Raw genomic sequence first — 10,000 nt, 5'->3', positions numbered from 1 at the left:
GTTCCACGTACTTCTCGAGATTTTTGCTCACTGTTCCCAGGGCTCCGACAATTATTGGTACTACTGCTACCTTTTTCATCGACCACAACTGCTTAACTTCCCAAGCTAACCTATTATTGTTATTATTATTATTATTATTATTATTATTATTATTATTATTATTATTATTATTATTATTATTGTTGTTGTTGTTGTTGTTGTTGTTAAATTCCACCGAGATCGAGCTCATCTGTCATTCTTCGATGAAATTAGCACCAGTTAAGCATTTGTAGAATGGTTAGCAAACCCCGGATATTTTGCTTAGCTGTATTTTGTCCGTCTTTACGTTCTTCTTCTTCTTCGTCGTCGTCCCCACCTGCTGCTGCCGCCGTCGTCGCCGCCGCCTCCACCACCACCACCACCACCACCACCACCACTGTCAGTACAGCATCGACGGTTTTCTTGCAAGGACGCCTCCCTCCTGCATTGGATATTTATATCTGTACAGCTTCACACTTTATTGTTCTGTTATTTCTATATTAAGACATCTTATACATTATAGAGAAATCTTCAAATATTTTGCTACCAGAATTATTGATGCAAATTTCCACACACGCACACACATGCACACACATGCACACACACGTACACACACGCACACACACGTACACACACGCACACACATACACACACACACATCAGTGCATTTAATTTTACGAGCAGAAGATAACATTCAATAGATATGTGTATATATGTGTGTGTGGGTGTACACATGCATAAGACTGTATATGATTATAAAGTCGCACATATATATGGAATAGATGCATACATATACATAAGAGAAAACGTGCGTACATTTATACATTGATGCCGTCGAAAGGCAGGCCCCGAAACGGCGCGCATTCTCTCCTGAAGACCCCATACACTTGCTGGCTTCCGGTATGAGAAGCTTTCGACCAGTAGCACTTGCATGTGGAAGTTTTTTGCAAGATACCTCTTGTATGTCTCTCTCACTATCTGCGTCTCCCACCCCTCTTTATATATATATATCAATCTATGTATATAGATATAGCGAGATACACACACACATAGAGAGAGAGAGAGGGAGAGAGAGACTCGCATATATATATATATATACACACACATTCATAAATACATTCATACATATCTGTATGCCCAAGCACAAATAGTCAGACATTTATTTTTCTACACGTCTATCGAATTTTTTCTTCCGTTTCTCTATCCATCCATCTATCTATCTATCTATCTATCTATCTATCTATCTATCTATCTATCTATCTATCTATCTATTTTGACAGATGCACACTCACACACACTTACACACACACATATATCTATATGTATGTATATTAGTATGTATGAATATGTATTTGCATATATATGTATATATATATATATATATATATATATATGCGAACACAAATACATACTTATAAATATTCATACATATATATATATGCACACATACATGTACATGTATATATATATATATATATATATATATATATATATATATATATATATATATATATATATATATATATATATATATTATACACACACGTATATATATACACATATATATGTATATGCACATATTATCAACACAAACGCTTTCGCGCAAGCATATAAACAATTTTAAGCCGGTTTCAATACAATTAAGTTATATGAAATGATAAATTTGAAATTCAGTGTAGTATTAAATATCAAATATTAATAAACATGAACAGCACCCCCTCCAGACGCGTACACACGCCTACACACACACAGATACAGACACACACACACACACACACACATATACTAATATGAATTATATTATTTTTATTTTCTCTCCATTTTCGGGTGATATTCTCATTTTTACATGTTTTGCTAATCCGGGCGAATGTCATAAACTTTGGACCATTTACAATTCTTCCCTCAGTTTATGTCTCGTGCTCCCCTCTGCCACTTCTCTCTCTCTCACTGACTCTCTGTCTCTGTCTATCTGTCTGTATGTCTCTCCCTCTCTCCGTCTCGGACCGAAAGCGGTGTTTCATGATCATATATGTTAATATATTTCGGTTGGAAGACATATTTGTGTATATGTTCCTGCACAAACACACACGAACGCGCGCACACACTTGCACACTCAGACATATAGGCACAGACACACACACACTTGTACAGATGCATATATATATATATATGTACTTGTGTACATGCCTATATATATATATATATATATATATATATTATCTATACACAAGAAAACACATACACATCTAAACATACAAGAGTATGCTAACTTCTTTAACGACATAGATTGCTATACACATTCATATAGAAACAACAAACATCTCTAAGATTCGTAATCTCCATGTTTACTCTCTTAACCATATAAATAGCTTTCCTAATTATTTTCCGAGTATGTGATACATACATACATACATACATACATACACACACACACACATATATATATATATATATATATATATATATATATATATATATATATATATATATATATATATATATATATATATATTTGTATATATTCAGGTGAATTTAATTATCTTTCTTTTTCATTCATTTTAAACAAATTTCTTTAATTACTTTAATATTCAAAATTCTTCCACACTATTCATTCTTCCAGGCAAATAAAGTGATAAATTACAGACTAATACCTTTAAATATTTCGTTTTATTTGTACCCTTTTTGTATGCCCGCTCGATATTACTTGTAAACTTTCAGGTTTGTCATTCCTTATTATTATTTTTGTAATTTATGCGTTGTTTTGTTTTGTTAGTTGTTATTTCATTACAAAACATTATTATTATTATGATTATTATTATTATTATTACTATTATTATTATTATTATTATTATTATTATTATTATTATTATTATTATTATTATTATTATTATTATATTCTACTGTGACTTTGTTTTCGTTGTCTTTTATCGTTTTGAAGTGCTGCTTCTGTGTGTGTGTGTGTTTTTTGTTTCTTGGTTTTATTTTGTTTAGTTTTTGTTATCAAATTTTTTTTTCTTCTCTTCCTTTTTGAAAACATCGTCTTTGATTTTTCAAACAAGCAATTTAAAATTTTGAGCAAAATTTAATTTGAAATATTTCTCTGGGCATTCAATTTCTGATCAAAATATTGCACAACTGATGAAGGCAAATAAATGTAACAATACAAACGGAGATGCCAGAACATAGGATCAATATGTCTTCGCTTCTATACTGGATTATTTCTCTCTTTCTCTCTTTTGATTTCACTTCTCTTTCTCTATTAGAAACCCCCCTCCTCCTTCTCATCGTCACTCTTTGTCACTCTCCCTTTCTCTCTCGATCTCAGCTCTCCTCACACACTTACTCATTCACTCATTCACTCATTCGTTCTTCCATTCATTCAGTCAGTCAGACAGTCGTACCATCTCTCTCTTCCGTCTCTGAAAATCATTCATTTTCATCTCTTTCATCTCTAGACATGCATATATATATTTATATATATATATATACATATATATATATATATATATATATATATATATATATATATATATATATATATATATATATATATATATATATATATATATATATATATATATGTATGTATATATATACACATACACATATATATGTGTGTGTGTGTATGTATATGTAAACACACACAAGTATACATATGCAGACATACACCCCACATATCTATATTTACATATATTATGGGATCACGTGACCAACCTGAGTCTCAAATGTTGTAACACATCGGTGGTCACAATGCGCTTTGCTTCATTTTAACCTTCGAATGTGTTCATATATATGTGTGTGTGTGCATGAGCGTCTTCCTGTCTATCTCTCTAACAATCGAATTTATCTATCTATCTATCTATCCATCCATCCATCCATCCATCCATCTATCTATCTATCTATCTATCTATCTATCTATCTATCTATCTATCTATCTATCTATCTATCCATCCATCCATCCATCCATCCATCCATCCATCCATCTATCTACATACCAAAAGCAATTATTGAAAATACAAACAAGAAGCACATATCATACAGACTTATCAACAAGAAAACGAAGCGACCGGAGAGTTTCTCCACCCAAAAAATTGAGATTTGTCTCAAACCGATATGGCCCTTTCAAAGTCATGTTACTTGGGGACGAAAATTTGCCACGGTCCTAGTACGCTTTAAGAGCGAACAGTTAGCGAAGGAATTTTCAACACTCTCTCTCCACACAGATGACTTGGTGATGATACCGAGTTATCTTGGACAGAGAGTGACGAAGGTGACAGTAAAGAATGTCCCTTCACAAGTGGAAACACAGTGGATAGTAGGTTCTATATGCCTCGAAATGGAGGAGGCAAATATATTAGAAATTGCTACTGCAGAGGAGAAAAACTGGGAAGGGGGAAAAAAAGTCGAAGTCCTCCTCCATATCACTGAAGAGGAGTGCCAAAAGATCCCCACACACATCCAACTGGCAAAGGACCACAAGTTATATGTAGTGGTGGAAGGAAGGCGGCCACGTTGTTATGTATGCGGCAGCGAGGCACACCTCAAGGACAGTTGCCCAACCGCCGCCAACCAAAAAAAGCAACAAGGGCAACCACCAAAACCCGGAAAAAAAACCCTACTACCAACACCACCATCAACAATCAAAACAAGAGAAACACAAGCAACACTGGCAACTGAGAAGACAACAGCATCTGCAAAAACAACAAGTGAGGAAGCAGGGGAAAAGAAAGAAAATTCCAAGACTGTTTCCCCCTCCCCCACATCACACACACCTCACACAAATAACAAGCCATCAGCACCAACAAAAACAGCAACACAACCACTCACACAAGCACACACAGACGCTCACAATTTGCCCCTACCCCCTTCCGATTCCTCAGAACCTTCGTCGGAAGATGAAAGTAATGAGGAATGGCAAATAGCCCAGAAAGGAAGGAGGAAGAGGAGCAAGAAAAGAAAAGCAAACACAAACAAAGCAGGGAGATACACAACTCCCGAAAACACTCCAGACACCAACACAAGCACACACAACTACAACACAAGCAACAAAACCCCAAAAGCAAGTACACACACAATGCTCACTGCCATCAACACAAAAAACTCAGAGTTGATGGAATACATCAACACAAAAACAAACATAACAAACGAAGACATAAAAACCAGCAACCACCCATACACAACACCGCCAGAACACATCAAAATACTACACATAACACCAACCCTGCACCACACACTAAAATCTATTTTTCCAAAGGCAGTTGGCAAATGCCAAAAATACCTGGCGAAAAAACTATATAGTGATCTCCTCGAAGAAAACCCGAAGGAGGAGACACAAAAACTCTCAAACGGTAAGTGACTCTCTTTATAAAACTTTAACACTCAAATCAAAATGATGCTCAAGATTGGTTGTGTAAATGCGCGTGGCTTGGGGTCCCCTTGGAAACAAGGGTACCTCCTAAATGACATAAAGTCACATAAACTAGAAATCATAGCCATAAGCGAGACCAGACTCCATGATACGCGGGCCCTATCGTCCATGTTTGGCAGACAGTTTAACATTTATTTTTCTCCCTGTCTGCCGAGAATGGGCGGTAGTGGCACGGCGGTACTCTTTCGCAAGAGTCTGGATCTCGAAGTAAAGACAGTATTCATAGACCCGGAGGGTAGATTGGTTGTTCTGGATGTCGATGGCAGCGATGGGTGTGCTTTTCGACTCATATCAGTATACGCACCACCTTTAACAGGTAGGCCGGATTTCTTTCGACGTCTAGAAGTATTCCTAGGAACGTCTCGTCCTTTACTTTTAGTGGGGGATTGGAATGCTACCTTGGACACGCATCTAGACTATGTTGGCAGAGATAGGAATAGACGGGGATGCAAATGCCTCAAAGACCTGCTCAGACGCTTTCAACTGTCTGACAGGTACCGACTCGATTACCCGAATGCGCCAATGTGGACATGGACAAACCGCATCGGGTCGTCGAGATCGTATCTAGATAGAATACTGTGTAGGAGAGTAGATAGAGATAGCATAGGGTGTCCACAATTTCACATAGTCAGCTACACGGATCACAAACTTGTGACGTGTACGCTAGACTTAGATAAGACACATAGGCAGGGCTCCGGTTACTGGAAACTAAACGCGTCTTTCCCGTCGAGACCAGTTTTCAGAGACCGGATTAGCACGTTAGTAAAGAGGGCTTTGACAGGAGCCATCATCAATAACAAATGGTGGTTTGCCCTCAAGAGAGCAATAAAAGCGGAAGCGGTTAGGTATAGCAAAGCACTAGCCATAGACAGAAACAGAGTAGAGGGTGAACTAGTTAAGAAGCTAGAAGAGGCAATTAGAAGTGGCATCGCATCCGACGTTTTGGCGGAGAGGTTGGCCCTTGACCAACACTTCAACGCCAAACACGAAGGGTGCGTTGTCAGGGCTAGGATGCGTGCTCTAAGAAACGAAGGTGTTGGAGCCGCACGAGAGGCCCGGGTGGCGGAGGCGCAACAGGGCAACAAAGCCACCATTCGGTCTCTGGTGGACGAACAGGGGCGCGAACTGCTCGAGCCAAGCAAAATGTGTGAGGCCTTTCAGCGGCACTTTGCTCGACTGTTTGGGACGAATGGCGAGCGAGAACGCAGGGTGGACTTCAGTGCCTACCTGCACAGCCTGCCACGACTCTCGGCAAGAGAGGCGGAGTGCTGCGAAGGTGCCATCACGGCGGCGGAAGTGAGGGACGCGATGGCGGGATGCTCGAGGGACAAATCTCCGGGTTTGGATGGTCTGCCCTACGAGCTTTACAACTGTAAGCCAGACTTGTTTGGAGACGTCTTGGTGGCGGTGTACTGCAACTGGCAGCAAAACGGGAGCATTCCCGGTTTTGTGAGTCGAGGAGCCGTAACGCTGCTGAAGAAAGATCCAAACAAGGGGGACGTCATAGATAACTTTAGGCCCATCACTCTGCTCAATGCAGACTTGAAAATTTTGGCCAAGGTGTTAGCCAAGCGGTTGGCGCTTGTCATCGAGAAACTGATCGGCAAGGCGCAAACGTGCGCGGTGCCGGGCAGGAGCATCCATGACAACCTCCATCTGATGCGCTACATCATAGAGAGGGTAGTTAAGGAACCTGGCATGGGTGGGGCCCTGATCAATTTAGATCAATCGAAAGCTTTCGATAGGGTAGACCATCAATACTTGGAGGCTGTCCTCATAGCAGCCGGCTTCGGTCCCATTTTCCGCGGCTGGATGGCTGCCTTGTACAGAGGCATCCGTTCGGTAGTTCGCGTCAATGGGCATCTATCAAGACCCTTCGACATTGCACGTTCGGTCCGTCAGGGATGCCCCCTCTCGTCGCTTCTGTACGTGTTGACTCTCGAGCCACTACTGCGGAAGCTGGCGACGCTGAGGGGCATCCCGCGAGAGTTGGGATGCGGGACGAGCGTGTCGGCATACGCGGACGACGTCACCGTCATAGTGTCTAGCCAAAAGCACATCGAGCTTGTCGGCGAGACACTGAGAGACTACGAAGCGGTAACGGGAGCGAAAATCAACCGGGATAAGTCAGTGGGCTTGCGGCTCGGCACCTGGAGAAGCAACCCCATGCCGTCAAGTAGCGCCTCCGTCGTGGGACGTTGGACTGACGGTCCGGTTGAGATGCTCGGGGTCTGGTTTGGTCCAGACCTCCAAACGGAGAAGAACTGGGACGAGATAACGAGAAGGGTGGCCACTCTAGCCCGGCAATGGGCCGAGAGGAAGCTTTCCCTGAAAGGTCGGGCGGAGGTGGCGAACACGTACATCGCGTCCGTCATCTACTACCGCCTGACCGTCGTTCCTTGTCCCGACCCTACCATCACCAAACTGGAGCGCATCCTCTTCCGCTTCTTGTGGAAAGGAAGCGTTCCGATGGTTAGGCGATCCGTTTGCTGCCAACACCCATTAAAAGGAGGACTGGGCATGCCGTGGTTGATGATGCGCAGACACGCGCTGAGACTGCGACATCTCCGGCTCTACGTAGACAGCGGTGAACAGGTGTGGTCACCGTTTGTGCGGCGCGCTTTCCCGCAGCTCGTCTCCATGACCGAACTGCAGTCATGGATCAAGAAGAGGCCGAGGAAGGGCGAATGGCACCGCGAGTGTCGCGCTGCTCTTCGGCAACTCCAACAACCCGGGTCAACCTTGAGCGACTGCATCACAACTAACGCATTCTATAGTGGATTAGTGGAGGGAAGGTACGACGACGATCTCGGGGCGAACCTGGGCGTCGACGAGGAATACCTGACCCGCCTGTTTAAGACGACCTTCGGGCCGGGACCTATGGACAACTTCCAGAGATCCCTGGCCTGGCAGTGCTATCGAGAAGCACTACCCGTTCGGGATAAGCTCTACAGGCATGGCTCGAGAAACACGGGGCCGACCTGTCCGAGATGCCGGCAGAGCGACGAAACCGTTCTGCACGCACTCGTACAGTGTCCCACCATTTCCGAGCTGTGGGCTTACGTCGAACAACTGCTATCGCGTGTGGGACGAGTCGGTCTATCAGCCGAGTCTATCGTGAATATTGTCGCGCCTCCTTCCTTTAAACGGGAAGGAAGAGCCATTTTCATCGTACTTGTGGCTATGGCGAAAGAATGTGTATGGTGGACGCGTCTGAAAGGTCTAGAGACAAAGACTTTCCTCTCTGGGCAATCTCTCATCAACTTCTTCAAGTATCACCTGAAGAGGAAGTTGAGAGTAGAAAGGGAAGTCTTGTCTAGTGAATGCTTCAAAAAAAGATGGGTGAATGTAGCAAGGATGGCACGTGTGAACGACGGAGCCATCTTGAGCATAACCCTATGAACAAGAAAAAAAAATAAAACAAAAAGGCAAAAGAGAGTCACTTACTGTTATAGTTTCTTCAATGAGAATATTGACCAAGGTTACCGTGGTCTTTTCCGTGGGCTTTTCCTTCCACGGCTAAACCTAAACTGTCCTCCCCTCTTTTTACACGAGAACATTACTGTGTGATACACGATCCCTATTGATCGGCCTTTCCTTTTCTTTTTTTTTCGATCCCTTTTGATCGAACTGCCCCTTTTTCCCTTCCTACGATCCCTTTTGATCGACACCACCAATTTTTTTTTTTTTTTTTTTTTTTTTTTTGTCCTTCCTTCCCCCTCCCCAAAAGAAAAGCTCTACATTGTATTTGTCCCATCTTCGTTGAGCCCTGTGTGGCTAATAAAAGAAATGTATCTATCTATCCATCCATCCATCCATCCATCCATCCATCCATCCATCCATCTATCTATCTATCTATCTATCTATCTATCTATCTATCTATCTATCTATCTATCTATCTATCTATTTCGCTCTCTCTCTCTCTCTCTCTCTCTCTCTCTATTACCCACGCTCCCTGACTCTTCTGGTTTGTCTTTCATATTTATCTCCCTTTTCCAGTATCCTCTTTGTATTACTATCTTTGCTCACCACCCAGCCTTCAACTTATTCCTTATTTCACACCTTCTCCGTCAATTCGTCTCAGCAAATCATATCCCTCTCTCATACATCCCACCTCTTTCTTTCCCCCTCTCTTACCCCCTCCCTCTCTCTCGCTCTCTCTCTCTGCATGTACCTCTTACTTCTCCTATTAACTCACTCCTTTAAATTCCTTGATCTTTCTACCTTTCCTCTCTCATCACTCACTCACTCAATCAATTCACTTCGTCAATTCATAGCTTTTCATTTCATGGTAGTAAATCTCTCATTTCTTCTCTCCATCTTTCTGTTTTCCTTTCTGTGGAAGAGCGTAGGCTCGAAACGTTAAAGAGCTTTTCACTTCCCGAGCGTTAAACAAATACATCTGTTTGTTGTCTACACCACCTATCTTCGTCTTTTGATTTTTCTTGTGAATTCTCTCTCTCTCTCTCTCTCTCTCTCTCTCTCTCTATATATATATATATATATATATATATATATATATATATATATATAGGCGCAGGCGTGGTTGTGTGG

This window comes from Octopus bimaculoides, chromosome 20, assembly GCF_046866305.1.
Source record: "Octopus bimaculoides isolate indiv1 chromosome 20, ASM4686630v1, whole genome shotgun sequence".
NCBI lineage: Eukaryota > Metazoa > Mollusca > Cephalopoda > Octopoda > Octopodidae > Octopus > Octopus bimaculoides.
This window is presented reverse-complemented; position numbering follows the sequence as displayed.